The sequence below is a fragment of the Nipponia nippon genome, unplaced genomic scaffold, assembly GCF_047370975.1.
Source record: "Nipponia nippon isolate SJK-2023a ecotype South Korea unplaced genomic scaffold, ASM4737097v1 scaffold_78, whole genome shotgun sequence".
Taxonomy (NCBI): Eukaryota; Metazoa; Chordata; class Aves; order Pelecaniformes; family Threskiornithidae; genus Nipponia; species Nipponia nippon.
Genome location: NW_028262400.1, coordinates 87220 through 102854, shown reverse-complemented (window position 1 = coordinate 102854; position 15635 = coordinate 87220). Strand labels below are relative to the sequence as shown.

General features: G+C 52.2%; 1 pseudogene; it reads right to left on the bottom strand.

The window, feature by feature from the left end:
• Nucleotides 1-15316, bottom strand: part of LOC148050633 (uncharacterized) — a 32104-nt pseudogene extending 16788 nt beyond the window's left edge.
• Nucleotides 15317-15635: the final 319 nt, after the last annotated feature.

Here is a 15635-nt window from a genome sequence, read left to right as displayed (position 1 = left end):
TTGCACTGAGAGCAACGGGGCAACGGGGGAATGTGACCCTTTCCAAGACCATTTCCCAAGTGGGATGGGGGTGTCTGCATACTAAAACACAGTGTACCGACACACGTTTGCTGCGCCTCATCTCCCACCTTCCTCTGGGGAAGAAAGCGTCCTTCTGGGCTTTTTGCCCTCCGCTCTAGTGCAGCACAGGGAACTCCTCCCCAGGAAGCCTCCCTCCAAACACCCTGGGCTGTTGCTGCCTCCATGGGTCCTTGCTGGAAAGCAGGGCTGACCCTTCCGGAGCCCCTGGGGAGAGGGCACGGCTCTGCACAGCACACTCAGCCAGCACAAACCAGAGCTGAAGCCTTGGAGCTGTGTAACAGTTCCCCAGGAAAGAAAAACACCCTTAGGTATTGCACAATGAATGAATGAAATTTGGCTCAGAGAAGCTTCTCTGAATTTTTCTCTTTTCTCTCCTTTGGCAGTTTCCATGCCCAGACGCAGCAAATGTCCAATGGCAGCTCCACGAACGAGTTCCTCCTCCTGACATTTACAGACACACAGGAGCTGCAGGTCTTACCCTTCTGGCTCTTCCTGGCCATCTACCTGGCTGCCCTCCTGGGCAACGGCCTCATCATCACCGCCATAGCCTGCGACCACCGCCTCCACACCCCCATGTACTTCCTCCTCAACCTCTCCCTTCTTGACCTGGGCTCCATCTCCACCACTCTCCCCAAAGCCATGGCCAATGCCCTGTGGGGCATCAGGGCCATCTCCTACTTGGGATGTGCTGCACAGGTCTTTTTCTTTCTCTTCTTGTTTGGAGGAGAGTATTTTCTTCTCACTGTCATGGCCTATGACCGCTACGTGGCCATCTGCAAACCCCTGCACTACGGGACCCTGCTGGGCAGCAGAGCTTGTGTCCACATGGCAGCAGCTGCCTGGGGCACTGGGTTTCTCCATGCTGTGCTGCACACTGCCAATACATTTTCCCTACCTCTCTGCCAAGGCAATGTCCTGGACCAGTTCTTCTGTGAAATCCCCCAGATCCTCAAGCTCTCTTGCTCAGATGCCTACCTCAGGGAAGTTGGGGTCCTTGTGGTGACTGCATGTTTAGCCTTTGGGTGTTTTGTTTTCCTTGTGTTGTCCTATGTGCAGATCCTCAGGGCCGTGCTGAGGATCCCCTCTGAGCAGGGACGGCACAAAGCCTTTTCCACGTGCCTCCCTCACCTGGCCGTGGTCTCCCTGTATGTCAGCACTGCCATGTCTGCCTACCTCAAGCCCTCCTCCATCTCCTCTCCAGTTCTAAATCTGGTGGTGGCAGTTCTGTATTCAGTGGTGCCTCCAGCAGTGAACCCCCTCATCTACAGCATGAGGAACAAGGAGCTGAAGGGTTCCGTGAAGAAACTTTTGACTGGATGCTGTTAATCGGCAAGAAACTGCCCATCTTCTTTGGCAAATCTCATTGCACTTGTAATGTAACTCATTATAGGCTGAGACTTTCTTGGGTAGTTTGGTTTTGGCTTTTCTTAGTTGTAATAATGCTGTCCACAAACAAAGTGCTTGTCTTCATCTGTTTCAATATCCACCTGTTTTTTGTGATCCAGACTGTGTAAATGAGGAGCCGTGCTCTCTGTGTGTTTAAACAAAATAAAGGACCCTTCAGCACCTTGTTTATCTGAGATCCTTCCCCTCAGACCTTTGTAAAGCTGCAGGTGGAGTACCTTGGTGCAGAGGTGGAGAACCTTGGTGCAGAGGTGGAGAGGAAAAACAGCCCTGGCACAGCAGCACTGCCAGGGAGCACCAGTTCTTGGTCTTTCCCAAGCTGCTCTCTTTCCACTTCCACACTCTCCTTCTCAGCCCTTGTGTTGCTGCACGGTCGGAGTGCTCTGGCAGCTTGGTCACAGTCCTGTGGTGCGGCAGTCCTGTGACCGCAGGCACGGACAGGCAATGGGCACCTCTGTGACAGAGCTGGCCTCCATAATAGCGTTTCAGATTAGCTATTAGGAAAAATTTCCTCACGGTGAGAATGGTTAGGCATTGGAACAGACTGCCCAGGGAAGTGGTACAATCACAGTCCTGGAAGTATTCAGAAAACCTGTGGATATGGATATGGTGCTTAAGGACATGGCTTAGAGGTGGACCAGGCAGTTAGGTTAACAGGTTGGACTCGATGATCTCAGAGGTCCTTTCCAACCTGAATGATTCTATGATTCTATGAAAAAGGATCTTCTGAGGGCAGTGCCTGAAGGCTTAGGTCTTCTTTCAAAGTGGCTCGAGAGAACATGCCCAGAGAAGTGCCCAGGAGAGGAAAACCCTTGTGAAGAGCTCAAGTGTGTGAGTGTGCAGGTTTGAGGCACACAGCAGTGTCATGGACGCTCATGGGAGACTTCAGTCGTTGGCACCCAAGAATGTCTCCTCGCACAGACAGGCCTCCTGGGAGAGACGTGAAGGACCAGCAGAGCAGGCTCTGGTCTGTGCCTGTGTGTGCTGGACACCCCATCCAAAGCACACACCATACGGGCTGCTATGAAGAAAATTAACCCTATCCCAGCCACACCCAGTACACCGAAGCTGGGTGGTGCCTGTCACACAATGAGTCTGAATGGGGAGGGGGTTCCTGGATAGGCCCTGTGCTGTCCATGTCAGCTGCATGCAGTTGGGCTGGAGAGCCCTGGCATCTCATGTAGCTCTGCAGGCCTGTATTTGGGTATTAAATTAAGATTCAGGTGTCCTGAATTAGGTTAGGCAATGGAGGGATGCACATGAGACAACTGCCAAAGGAGATGTAGATAATACAACTGATGGAGAAAAGAAAGAGAGACTTAGCTCTCCTTGGGCCACATGACCGCATTTGGTCTGCTGAAGACCTCTATAGGCTGCCCTGGACATAAGCAACTGTTACGGGTTCAGTTGTCCTACATGTGGGCATCTGCTGTCAATTTACCTGGACAATGGAATTTCCCACCAGCCTCCAAGGTGATGCCCCCAGATGCTGCCCTGTCTCTATGGACTGCTGCATTACAGCTGACAGTGACCAGCATGCATCTTGGTCACCTCCTGAACCTCAAATGTCACCAGGTGTTTGTGTCTGAACAGCTCACTCCTGGTCTCCATCTCCAGTAATTAGCATGGGAGCTGAGACAAGAAGCTCACATGCAGGTGCCTGTTTTGTGCACACCTGAACTATGCAAGAGGAATCCCAGCTCCTGGGGGTTATGGTCTGCATGGGAGGGAGCTGAGACCCCTTCAGTAGTGTAAGAGAAACTACACTACTGGAAGTAAGTCTCTATCCCCAGCTGTGGGAGGGAACATCAGTGGTTGCTTCAGTCTGTTTCACAGCAGGTTTCCCTGGAGCCCCAGGGACACCTGGAGGGAGCCCAGGGGGGCAGAGAAAGTGCTGCCTTGGGCTGGGCCTCTGCTGCTGAGCTGGGCTGGGCTCCTGGGCTGGAGGGAGCTCCTGGCAAGGAGCAGCTCCTCTGCAAAGCACAGCAGGGGGAGGGCACAGCCTGCAAGTGCAAGGGGACAGGAGAGACGTGCGAGAGATGTTACAGGCACTGTGTAGTGGGAGAATGCTGAGAGTTCACTGGTGGAGAAATCTACACAGTCCTTGACACAGTAAGTCTCTGGCTTCAGGGTGATACACAAGTGTCCTGGAGGGGCCTCCTAGAGCTGGCACATCTTGCTGCAGCTAGGATCGGGCAGGATGGCGCTCAGGGTTTCTTTATTGTGGAGAAGGACATGCTCCAGAGCAGGGCTTCCCTGCAGCACCATAAGGAACAGGGCATGAAAGCTCCCTTCTCCCGGGGATGTCTGCAAGGGTGGGAAGCTGGGTGTGCACTGAGGGGTGCCCAGGGCTGTCCTTCAGAGCAGGGTCCCTGCACTCCAGGGGCTGCGTGCTGGGGCAGGGGCTCTGTCGCCTGCCAGGGTCAGCACTCAGCCTGCCCAGGGAGCTCCCCACAATGCTACAGGGAGAAGCTGTGGGTGGAAGGTGTGCTAGCTGGCAGGGCAGGGTCCTTCTGCAGTGGAGAGGGTGCTGCATGGGTCAGAGCTGCTCACAGCTCCCGATCAGCCCAGGGCATTTGCAGAGGGTCCTTTTGAAGAAGGACATCGAGGCAGTATTTACCTGAAAGCGAAGGAGTCTGTGCTTTGAGTTTTCCACTCTTTGTTGGCTGGGGGGCAGTGGCAGATGGGAATTTACTTCTTCGCTCTGGCGAAGGCACAAAGACCCCAGTTCTCATGAAGACTTCTCTGAGCTGCTCCTGAGCCCCTGCACACACAGAGATGCCCCTGGGCAGTGCCCTGCTGCCAGGAGGGGCCTGCAGGGCAGAGCTGAGCATGCAGTGGGCAGGCTGGGGTCTGTGAGCACCAAAAGGGAGGAGATGTGGGGACAGAGAAACATCTGCCGGCAGGGAGAGCTCCAGGCAGCAGAGCCATGGGCAGGGAGTGAGAGGGAGCTGCTGCCAGAAATGCTGTGGGAGGGGGGGTTAATACACCCGCGTGCCATGACCTGCACTGCAGATGCCTTCCCCGGAGCAAGCCCCCGACCTCTTCTGCCACCCAGCAGAGCCTTCACCGCGAAGGCCATGTGGTCCACGGCATGAGTTAGCTCCTTGACAGATGGACCCCTGACGAACCTCCTGAGTACCCATCTGTTTGTCCCTGTACTGCCTCCATGAACAGGAGGATTGGGGAATTTCTCCATTTTTCCTCTCCTCTTCATGTTGCCTTTGTTCCCAGCTAAGGTGGGGGCTCCGGGCAATGCTGGTTGCAGGGCTGAGTGAGCCAACTCTCCATTCAGGTCACAGGATCCTTAGGACATTCAGTTATTTCCCGGGGGGGTCCTGCTGGGCTGCAGGCTGCCTTCCAGAAGGGCACAGCTCTCCCATGCCATCTCTGTGTTACCTGGCAGCCCCTCAGTACTAAGGCCATGGAAATGCTGCTGGAAGGCTGTATGCAAGCAGCGGTAATGAGCCCTCTGTGGCCCTGGCTGCGAGGGGAGAGCTGAGATATTCCTCAGGTAGGATGAGACAGTAGGAGCAGTTTGGAGACCTGCACTTGGGAGCTGGATTCACCTGCTCTCACCATTGTCCGCTTTCTTCTCAGGGGAACATCTAGGTATAATTGTCCTCCAGCTCAAAGAAGTGGCAGCCTAGGGCAGCTGAGACCAGGCTGGTGGACAGACTGGCTGTCCTCACTCTGCATGAAGGGATAGTCCTTTGGCTTCACAGAACCCACAAGGTTTCTCTTGGAGACAAGCAGAAATGCCAAGGATTTCTGCCTTAAAAATACCACTCACTGTGATGGGGCAACTAGAAGCAGATAAACAAAACAAAATCCCCACAGCTCTTCTCTGCAGTTCAGTGAATTGGGAGTGACAATGCTGAAAAGCTCTTTAAGACCACGAGTGGATTAACATCACTCCCAGTTTGTATTTCTCTCTTGTTGTAGGGCAGAACTGACTCCTCCAGAGCCCAGAGCAGAGCCCCCTGCTTTGTGGGGCATCCTCAGCCAGCACCCACCAGTGTTCACAAAAGGGACCAGCCAAAAGTTTTCTGAAAGGGGAGAGGCAATTTGGGGGGTTTCCATAAGAACTGGAATAAGTTTTGCTGTGAGATGTCTACCCTAACTTGTCACTGCCTTTTCCTCCTGGAACAGGTCCCAGTGCCCAGAGGAAGCCAACCTCTCCCTCCTCGACCTGGGCTCCATCTCCACCACTCTCCCCAAAGCCATGGCCAATTCCCTGTGGGCCCACCAGGGCCATCTCCTACTTGGGATGTGCTGCACAGGTCTTTTTTTTCTTTTTCTGTGCTACAGCAGAGTATTGTCTTCTCACTGTCATGGCCTATGACCGCTATGTGGCCATCTGCAAACCCCTGCACTACGGGACCCTGCTGGGCAGCAGAGCTTGTGTCCACATGGCAGCAGCTGCCTGGGGCACTGGGTTTCTCAACACTCTCCTGCACACTGCCAACACATTTTCGCTACCCCTCTGCCAAGGCAATGCCCTGGACCAGTTCTTCTGTGAAATCCCCCACATCCTCAAGCTCTCCTGCTCAGGTGCCTACCTCGGGGAAGTTGGGGTCCTTGTAGTTACTGCCTGTTTAGGATATGGGTGTTTTGTATTCATTGTGGTGTCCTATGTGCAGATCTTCAGGGCTGTGCTGAGGATCCCCTCTGAGCAGGGACGCCACAAAGCCTTTTCCACGTGCCTCCGTCACCTGGCTGTGGTCTCCCTCTTTGTCAGCACTGCCATGTTTGCCTATCTGAAGCCCCCTGCCACCTCCTCCCCATTACTGGATGTGGTGGTGGCAGTTCTGTACTCTGTGGTGCCTCCAGCAGTGAACCCCCTCATCTACAGCATGAGGAACCAGGAGCTCAAGGATGCAGTGTGGAAACTGATGACTGGATTATTTTCAAAAGCATGAAACTGTTTGTCATCTTCTGCAAATCACTTACTGTAATTCGTTACAGGCCCAGCCTGCCTTCTGTAATTTTTTTCGGTGTTGGTTTTGAGTTTTGGGGTTTTTTTTGCTTTGTTTTACTTTTGGTAATCTTGTCCACAAAGAAATGTCATGATTTTTGCTATTTCTAATGATGTATATCTATCCAGATTCTGTGTGACCCACAGACTGTGTACATGAGGAGCCGTGCTGTCTGTGTGTTTAATGAAAATAAAGGACCTTCCAGTGGCTTGTTAGTCTGAGATCCTGCCTCCAAGACTTCTCTGGAGCTGCAGGGGCAGTGCCTGTGTGCAGAGGTGGAGGCAAAAGGAGTCCCGGCACAGCAGCACTGCCAGGGAGCACCAGTGCTTGGTCTTCCCAGAGCTGCTCACTTTCCACTTCAGCGCTGTCCTTCTTAGCTTTTGTGTTGGTGTAAGGCCTGAGTGCTCTTGAGGCTTGCTCACAGTCCTGCTGGGTGGCCGTCCTGTGACTGCAGGCAGGGACAGGCAATGGGCACCTCTGTGACAGAGCTGGCCTCCATAGCAGCATTTCCATCATACAAGGTGATCTCCTCAGGGCAGTGCCTGAAGCTTCGGTCTTCTTTCCAAGTGTCTCTCAAGAACATGCCCAGGAAAATGCCCAGGACAGAAAACACCAGTGAATAGCTAAAATGTGTGAGTGTGCAGGGTGGGGGCAAACAGCAGTGTCCTCGCACCACCAGCCTCCTGGGAGAGCCATGAAGAAGCAGCAGAGCAGGCTCTGATCTATTCCCGTGTGCGCTGGACACCCCAGGGAAGCTGCCCCAGGACAATCATCACAGACCTGCCAATAAAAACCACCGCTTCCAGCACTAGCCTCTCAGCCCACCTCCAAGAGGTCCTGTATCCCTCTATGGAGGGACACCAAATGACTTGTCCAGAAGTCCATGTTTGCACTGTAAAGAGGAGGCCTAAGCATCCACATCGTATGCATGTGGTGAGATGAACCCGAGTGAGCACAAACACAGTCATCTGTTCCTGGGGGTGCTGCAAAGGCCTGTGGGACAGCCAGTGTCTTGAGGTCGCTTCACGTTGGGAGTAACATTCCCTGGGAAACCACCTGAATGCAGCACTGGGATGTCCTTCCTTGAACCGAGGTCCCTGTGTCCGTTCCTCATGCTGTGGGGCATCTCAGATGAGTGCAGAGCCGCGCAACACACTGCAGGGCTGAGGTGCCTGCCACCCTCTGGGAGTGGCAACAGGAGGCCAGAAAGACACTGTGACTGCTGCAATGCACTGCCTCTGCGTGTGCAGGGGAAGGACTCGCGTCTGAACACCCCTGTGAGTATGCAGAGTGCATGAGGCAAGCTCGAATATGGACACCTCACAGAGCCCCGACACTTCTGAGTGTGACTCCAGGAACAGCCCCCACTGTCCCCATGACGTTTCTCTCACCTGCCTTGGAAAGGCTCGTTGCAAATGCCTCTGTCTGCTCTATCACTCTTCCTTGGCTTTCTGGCTTGTGCCTTCAAATGTACAGTATGAAAGAAGCACACCTGCGGAGCATCTCAACCATGCAGTCAGAAGGGGTTCTGCAAGCACGAGCGACACTGCCCTTTGGAAGGCGGCATTTCTCACCTTTCAGAAGGCACAGAGCCCATCTAGAGAGTATGAATGCACTCAGAGGCACCCTCCTGTTTCACCTCTCTGAACTGCCTTCACAATTTCTTTAAGCAATTAACAAAGAAACAAATGTTTTTCCATGTAGGTATCACCTCTGCTCACAGCAGCGTTAGTACTATTTTTGGCACCTTTTGCAGGTACTGAGTGCTTCCTGCTGGTGGCCACATCCTACAATCAGTGCTGGGCTCTGTGCCACTGGCTTCTCTCTGCAAGGCTCCTGAACTGGAAGGTCTGTCTCGAGTAGGCAGCTGCACCTTGGCTCGGGGTATTTATGCCATCTACAGGAATCATTTCATTCTTGTCCCAGATACAGGTCTGTGGTCCCAGTGGAGCGGACCACCTCTTCTGTGATTTCACTGGAGCTCTCCTGCAGTGCCACCGTGACATTCATGCTGTGTGCTTTCATAACCTGCTTTTCAGAGCCAGTCCTCCCCTTCCTGTTCACACGGGCATCCTGTGTGGGCGTCAGAGCTGCCAACCTGGAGCAGCTCTCCCGCCCAGCATGGGCAGACAGAAGGTCTTCTCCACCTGCTCCTCTCACCTCACCAGTGCCACTGTTTCCTATGACACCCTCGTCATTGTCTGTGTGATGCCCAGAAGAGCCCTCCTGAGATCATTTGACAAACCCCTTTTTCTACACCATCCTCAGGCCCCTGCTCAATACGTTCATCTCCAGCCTGTGGACCAGAAAGGTTTGGGGGGAGGGGGACACTAAGGAAAATGCTCAGAAAAGCTGTCAGCTGCACCTTGGAGTTGTGGGCCTGCAGGAAGGACCCGGGCATTCCTCTGGAAGTGGATACAGAGAGGGCTTTGGGTGTGGGAAGGGGCAGAGAGGTGCTGGTGGAGCTGGCCGGCATTATCATGAACACCTCTCTCAAACATCTTGGAAAGGCTAGAGCAATCAGGGAGGTTTCAAGGTCCTCAGAAAAGGCAAATATCAAACCCATCTTCAAGGAGGTCTGGGAGAATCACAGGCTGGTCAGCTTCACCTCAGTCCCTGGGAAGGTGATGGGGCAAGTCCTCCTGCAGCCATCTCTAGGTACTTGAAGGCAAAGAAAAAGATTGCAGAACATGTATGGGAGGGGAACGTAGGCAATGTTGCGTACCTGGACTTTAACAAGGCCTTAGACATGGTCTGCCGTGATCTCTTTATAGCCAGACTGGTCGTACCTGGACTGAAGAAGTAGGTGATGATGTGAGTGGGAGTTATGCAGGACGATTAGGCCCCGATGTCATCAGTGGTACAGAGTCCTCCTGGCAGCCCGTCACTTTTGGCATTCCTCTGTGACCAGCACTTGGGCCAACACTGCTGAATTATCTTTATTATCTCCCTGTGTGGTGGGATGGAGCGTGCCTTCATCTCCTTTGTAGATGAGGGCAAGCGGAAGGAGAGCCTTTGAAATGCTTCATCTAGGTCACCCTGTGTCCAGCAGAAGAGCTGGATAAGACAATGTTCAGGTCTCTTCCAACATCAGTTATTCTATGGTGCAAGGAATCGTTCTGTTGAAGAGCTCATTGAAGCCAGAATAGGCAGAGGAAGGAGAAACGACAGAGGGGCAGAATTAGAGAGACAAGATAACCCAATATAAATATAGTTCTTCTGAGCAATGTCTGAACCATCGATAAGAACATTTATTTTGATAAGGGGCTGCAGAAGACTATTCACGTAGTGAAAGAGAGCATCATCAGTTTGCTAGTACATACCCTTGGTGCTGTTTAAAAAAAAAAAAGAAACATTGAAAAAAATAATGAAAATTAATTAAAAAACCTAGCAATGCTGGAAAGGAAGACTTTTTCAGCTCTTCCAAAGAGTTCTTTTCTGCAGAGGTTTCAAGTTTGTCCTAAAATCTACATTCAGCCCTTGCTTCAGTTATCCACACAGAGGTGGTCACTGCCTCCAGGATGCCCTGGGGAAGATGAAGCACCCGTGTGGGAAATGCATCCCAGGAGATATGGGAGCCCTTCTGGAGCATGAGCTGGGATGCAGGCAGAGTACCTCAGGGGTGGGGGAGGGCATCACCTGCCACCAGCACTGCTGGGGTGGCTGAGCAGGGACCTCTCCAGCACAGCAGCACATTGCGTCCAATTGGCTGCTGGCTCTGAGGGCACTTCTGACTGGGCAGCAGTAGGCACACAGACACGTGGAGGTCTTGAAAGCCCTTACGTTACTGTCCCCAACAAGATGAAAGATTTGGGGAGGTCAGGGGTAGCTGGGACTGGAAGATGGTAGATTTAGGGGAGGGAAGAGGGGCTTGGCCAAAAGAAGTGAAAGATTTTGAAGAGGTAAGATGAGTTCAGGTAATGTTGATGCCTCTGCAACACTGACTGTGAAAACATTCATGTTAGGCCTTTACCCTATTTCTAACCAGCAACCTTAAGTCCTAAGCCTGTCCCTAAATGCTACCCCTCACCCTGCAAGGAATCCACTGCTCTAATCCCTCACCTCAAAGTTTACCTCTAAACCAAAGTCCAAACACAGAACCCCTTACCCCTACTCTTACCCTATTGACCACCCCAATCCCTTGCCCATACCTCTAGCATTAAAATGTTGGCCTTAACCCTCGCCCTAACCCCAGGCCCAGACAAAACCCTCATCCACAAAAGTAGGCCATACCCTAAACACTAACCAGACACTCTGAGCAGAACACCAAACCTACCCTATAAACCTTTGCCTGATCCCTAACCATGAAAGGTGAGCTGTAGTCCCTAAACCCTAACCTCAACACCTAAGCTCCAAAGCTGTTATTTCCCGTGCTCTAATCCCCTCACCTTCAACCCCTCCTAACCCTAACTTAAGCTGTTCGCACCCTTGGAGCAGGAGGGGTGTCCCGATCCAATGTCGGGGGAGGTTTCGATACGATCCCAAGGACGAGATTAAGACGCTGGAATCGGTCAAATGTCATACAACCTTTGACTTTTATTTGAGGGGAGAAGAGAACGGAGGGAGGAGGGAGGGCAAGGGAGGAGGGGAAAAGAATGGGGGAGAGAGAAAGAGAAAGAAAGAGAAGGAAAAGGAGGAGTTTATCGCCACCACCTTGAGTCCTGACGATCTTCTGCTGGGTCTCCGGTGGCCTCGGGCGTCGTCGGGGACCGAAGCGGGCGGGGAGGCTTGAGGGTGCAGGAACAGAAGGAGTGGTCTCTCACGCGCCGCCGCTGCCGCCCCGCCCGAGGGGCACGTGTGCTCCTTATATAGGGGCTCACGCATGCGCGGATCACAAATGCGTACGTGCGGCTCGCCACGGATGTGCCGTCCCCACCTCTGCTCTTTTCGCGCCTTTTTTGTCCCCGCCTCGGCTCTTTTCGCGCCTTTAGTCTGTGCGCAGGCGCACGAGGTTGTTTTTCTTAAAGCTGTGGAGAAGGTGGTCTTTTCGAAGCACGATGCTGGATGGCGCTACGGCGGCAATGTCGAGACAAAAACCACATTTTTCTATCGGTCTTTTACACCACCCCGTGGCTCGACATTGCAGCTTGGTGGCGTAGGAGGAAGAGAAAGAAAGAGAGAGGAAAGAAGGGGGAAAGGAAGAAAACGGAAGTTGAGGGAGTTGGGGATAAGGGTGGAGGAAAATTGTGGGAAGGAGGAAGGGAACAACATTGTTTTAGGTGAAGGAACATCTTAACACAGAAGAACTGGGGTACTGCTCAATGCAAACTCATTCTCGAACAACTTTAATAATTCTTCAACTTTGGAGGACAAACATTAGGAATGGGGTTAACAGTAACTGGCAATATGCAATTTCTTCCTTCAGGAGGAATTGGGAATGGGTTTAAATGACTGGTACAGAGGTAGGTTGTGGCTGAGAGATGGTACGGATTTTTGTTGCACCATCAGGTGGAGGGCTGGGAACAAATTGCATATTTGACACAACATGTCGAATTAATTGAATAAAACAGGGAATTATGCAGGGTAGGAACAGTAAGGTGGCAGTTGCACATAATAGGTACAATATTAATTGTTTCACCCAGGGTGCCCCTGGTAACCAGGACCACAAATCGCTGTTCCAACCACTCCAGGTTTGAACAGGGACATGGGCTATTTTCCTGATATCTTGGGTCAACTGGAGAACTACTTCTCCCACATCATCAATTTCTAAGCAGCAGTTAGAGATATTTAATTTTCCACACACCCCTCCCTCCTCAGCCAATAAATAATCTAAAACCATACGGTGTTGAAGGATTGCCGTGCGCATTTGTTGCGATTGTCGAGTTAATAGGTCTATGGCATCAGCAGTTTTGTTGGTGATAATTTCTAGGGCTGCTTGTAGTCTAATTATTCGATTTAGATTATAAATCGGTTCTCTTGCCCCTGCAATGGGCTCGTTAGGATTCCAGGTTGCTGGCCCATAGTGTTCAATTATTCGCTCAGGGGGCCATTCGTCATTTCCCCATATTTGTGTCCCACCTAAATTTATCTTGGTAGATCGTGTCTTACGGGCAATCCTTCTATCCCCGAGGTTATCATACACTTTTATGCCTAGTTGGGGTCCACCAGTTTCTGGCAGGAGGAAAAAGAGGGGCCTTATAATCCCTATATAACAAACTCCCGACCACCCCGTGGGTAAGAACTTATATGCCGTGTTCCCACAAATCCAATAATGCCCCTTTTTGGCTTTATTTCCCTGATCAAATGGCCCATCTTTCCCCGGTGGAAACTGAAAATAAGTTGTGTCTTTGTCACCCAGAGGGCTGAAAAAGGTGATTGCCCCATCCCTTATTCAGCCAGTACAATACTAAGCCCCATAAGTACCCCTCCATTTACAAGTTTGTTTGTAATGTCGGAGAATCAAGGTTTCATTTTTGCTTGACCAATATCCCTTAAACCCCTGGTTACGCCCTGTTTCATTAGGCCACACCCACAGGTCCTTTTCCTTGTCGAGGGGCTTACGTGTGAGAGTCCATTGACATTTGCTTTCTCCCACTTCGACCCCTCCTTTCTGGGTGCGATTCAAACAATATTGCCCCTTCGTTGGAAACTGAATTGGCCAGGTGCCACTGTCATCCCATGGATCATCTGCGGCTTCGCTATATTTGCTTACAATTTGGTCTGGGGTGAGAGGTGCGGATGTCCACGGCCAACTTGATAGCCCTAGGGGTCCGCCGCAAACCCAACAGTGGCTCAGATTGAAAGTTTGACTCACGGCTTTTGCTAATAGCACGAACTCATTGTTCTCGAAGGGGTTGTATGGAGGAGGGGAAGGTAGAGGGAGTGGTCGTTCATCACTTTCATGGAAGTGTCCCTGAGTTAAAATGATCCAAAGTAGCAGGTGCATCGTGATCACATCGCCGCCCTTAAAAACAGAAACAGGAACAAAACTCGCTCCTTGGGTTAGAAGGAGGGAATAATCCATTTGGTGTGGATTTTGTTGGTTCTCCCACAGGTACCTTTCGCTCTCCATGTATGTTTGTTTAGGGGGGTATCTAATACCAGAGGCACAGCCCCCATGGTGGGAAGCTCAACCAGGACCGGCTGGCCACGGGAGTAAGACGATGCACTGGGGGAATTAGAGTTTTGAGAGACGGGTACCATGGTTGGGGCTTGTGGACAAAAATGCTGCAATTTTCGGACACCTGTTTGTACCCCAGTGGTTACTGACATTGGCCACTGCCTCCCCCACCCGCTCAGCCCATCCCGGTTGGTGGGGTTTAGTAGGTCTCCTTTATTATTGCAGGTGAGTTGTCTGATGAACATCCACCCTCCGCCTCCCTCCTCACCCTGAGAGGGCGGAGGTTTTAGTTTCCCGCCGCTCTTTTTGTCCTTCTTAAACCCTTCCTCCCTGTCCAACGCTGGCACAGAAGGCGGGTTCAGTTTGGGAGGGGGTCCTTGCCTGGACCACCTCCGCACCAGGAGCTTTAACTTTTTGGTGGGGAGCCCATCCATTAGGTCTCGGGGCACACCCTTTTGCAGTCCCTTCTGCCACAATTCTTGTCGGAATGGGGGTTTCTCCCTTTTTGTTAGGTCAGGGCTTCTCCCTGAAAAAGCCAGCGATTTACTTGCCGGCCTCGCTGCCCGCTCGGCCCTGGTTTCTACCTGTTGGTAAGTCCTGCCTACTGGCCCATATTTCCTCCCATAGTTTATCAGTTCCTGGGCTATCTCCCCCCAGGTCCACACCTTTCTCCCCCACTGCCGCTGTTCGGGGGTTACCGTTCCCTCCAGGGCAGCTGCGATTCACTCCTCCCAAGGCACGTTTTGAATTCTCCCCTGTAACTGGATCCCGATAGGTTTTAGCGAGTCAGGGAGTCCTCTTATTAGCGGCGTCAGCCGCTCGGGGTCTACAGGTAGCAACATTGGAGAGCTTAGATTTGGCTTCAGCTCCCAGTCGTACATCATTTGTAGGCAAGCCGCCTTTTGTACGTTTTCTAGTAGTTGCTCGACCGAGCCAGTTATAGCTAGGGGATCCCCCCTCTCCAATGGGTTCAGCCCCCCCGCCCAATATGCAGCCCTCTGGGTCAGAGACCATGGGGCTCGGCGATCGCCCGTTGTGAGAAAGACGCCAGGGCCCCAATACCCCTCTGCTTCCTTTTCCGATAGCATGATCCCGTCCCCCCCGACAGGGATACCCTCCACACGTATTCGGTTTCGGACTCCCTTGCTGTTCTAGCAAAGTCCTTTCGGAGCTTAGCCAATTCGGTGGTGGTAAAAGGGATTTCTTTCGCTACAACTTGGGGACAGCTGTCACTATCGTCCTCGTATATGTATTCCGTCTTTACCAGCGGGCACATATGGGGGCGGTTATCCACAGTCTCCCTTAATCGCTTTAGATCTTTCTGGGGGTAAATTTGGCGTACTCCTTTCTCTTCCAGCATTACCTCAGCCTCAGCGGGGGTGTCTGCCTCCCTCAGGAGCTGAACCCTCAGCTCCTCCTTCAAAATCATATTCTGGCGCTTCTCCTCCTCTAGCGCCCGTTTGGTCTCTAGTAGTTGCTCTCGCAGCGGTGTTATTGCTGCTTGCAACGAAGCGGCCAGAGCCTCGGATGGACAGGGCGCTCGTTTCTTATCCTCCACCGCCGCTGCCAGACACGCTCCTAACACAGCACATACGATGGCTTTCCCTTTCCCTTTCTTTACTCTAGCTTCTCTATGTAAGACCGCTATTCGGTCCATAACACTTTGCAGTTGGAACCAGTGGTCCCGAGCCCAATCTTGTCCTGGGGGTGAGGGGCGAGAGCGGTACGTTTCTAAAAACTCATATAATCTCTCTGTCTCTTCACAAAAATCGCCTGCCTTTTGGGTGGCCATGTCCTACAAAGGGGAATTCGTCCCGGGAGGGTCAAACCTGAAAAAGACCAAGTTTCCCCTATACGCTCCCAGGAGGCCAATCCGCACACTATTACGAGACAAAGACAAGCCTACAAAGGGGATATCGTCCTGAGGGGATCACACCGTAACAAGCTTCCCCTATACTCCCCCAGGAGGCCAGACCATAAACTAGTATGAGACAGAGGAGAGCCTACAAAGGGGATATCATCCTGAGGGAGTCACAACATAAAATTCAAGTTTCCCCTATCCTCCCTCAGGAGCTCAAATCACAAAGTAGTGCGCGCGCTTCAGTGCAAAG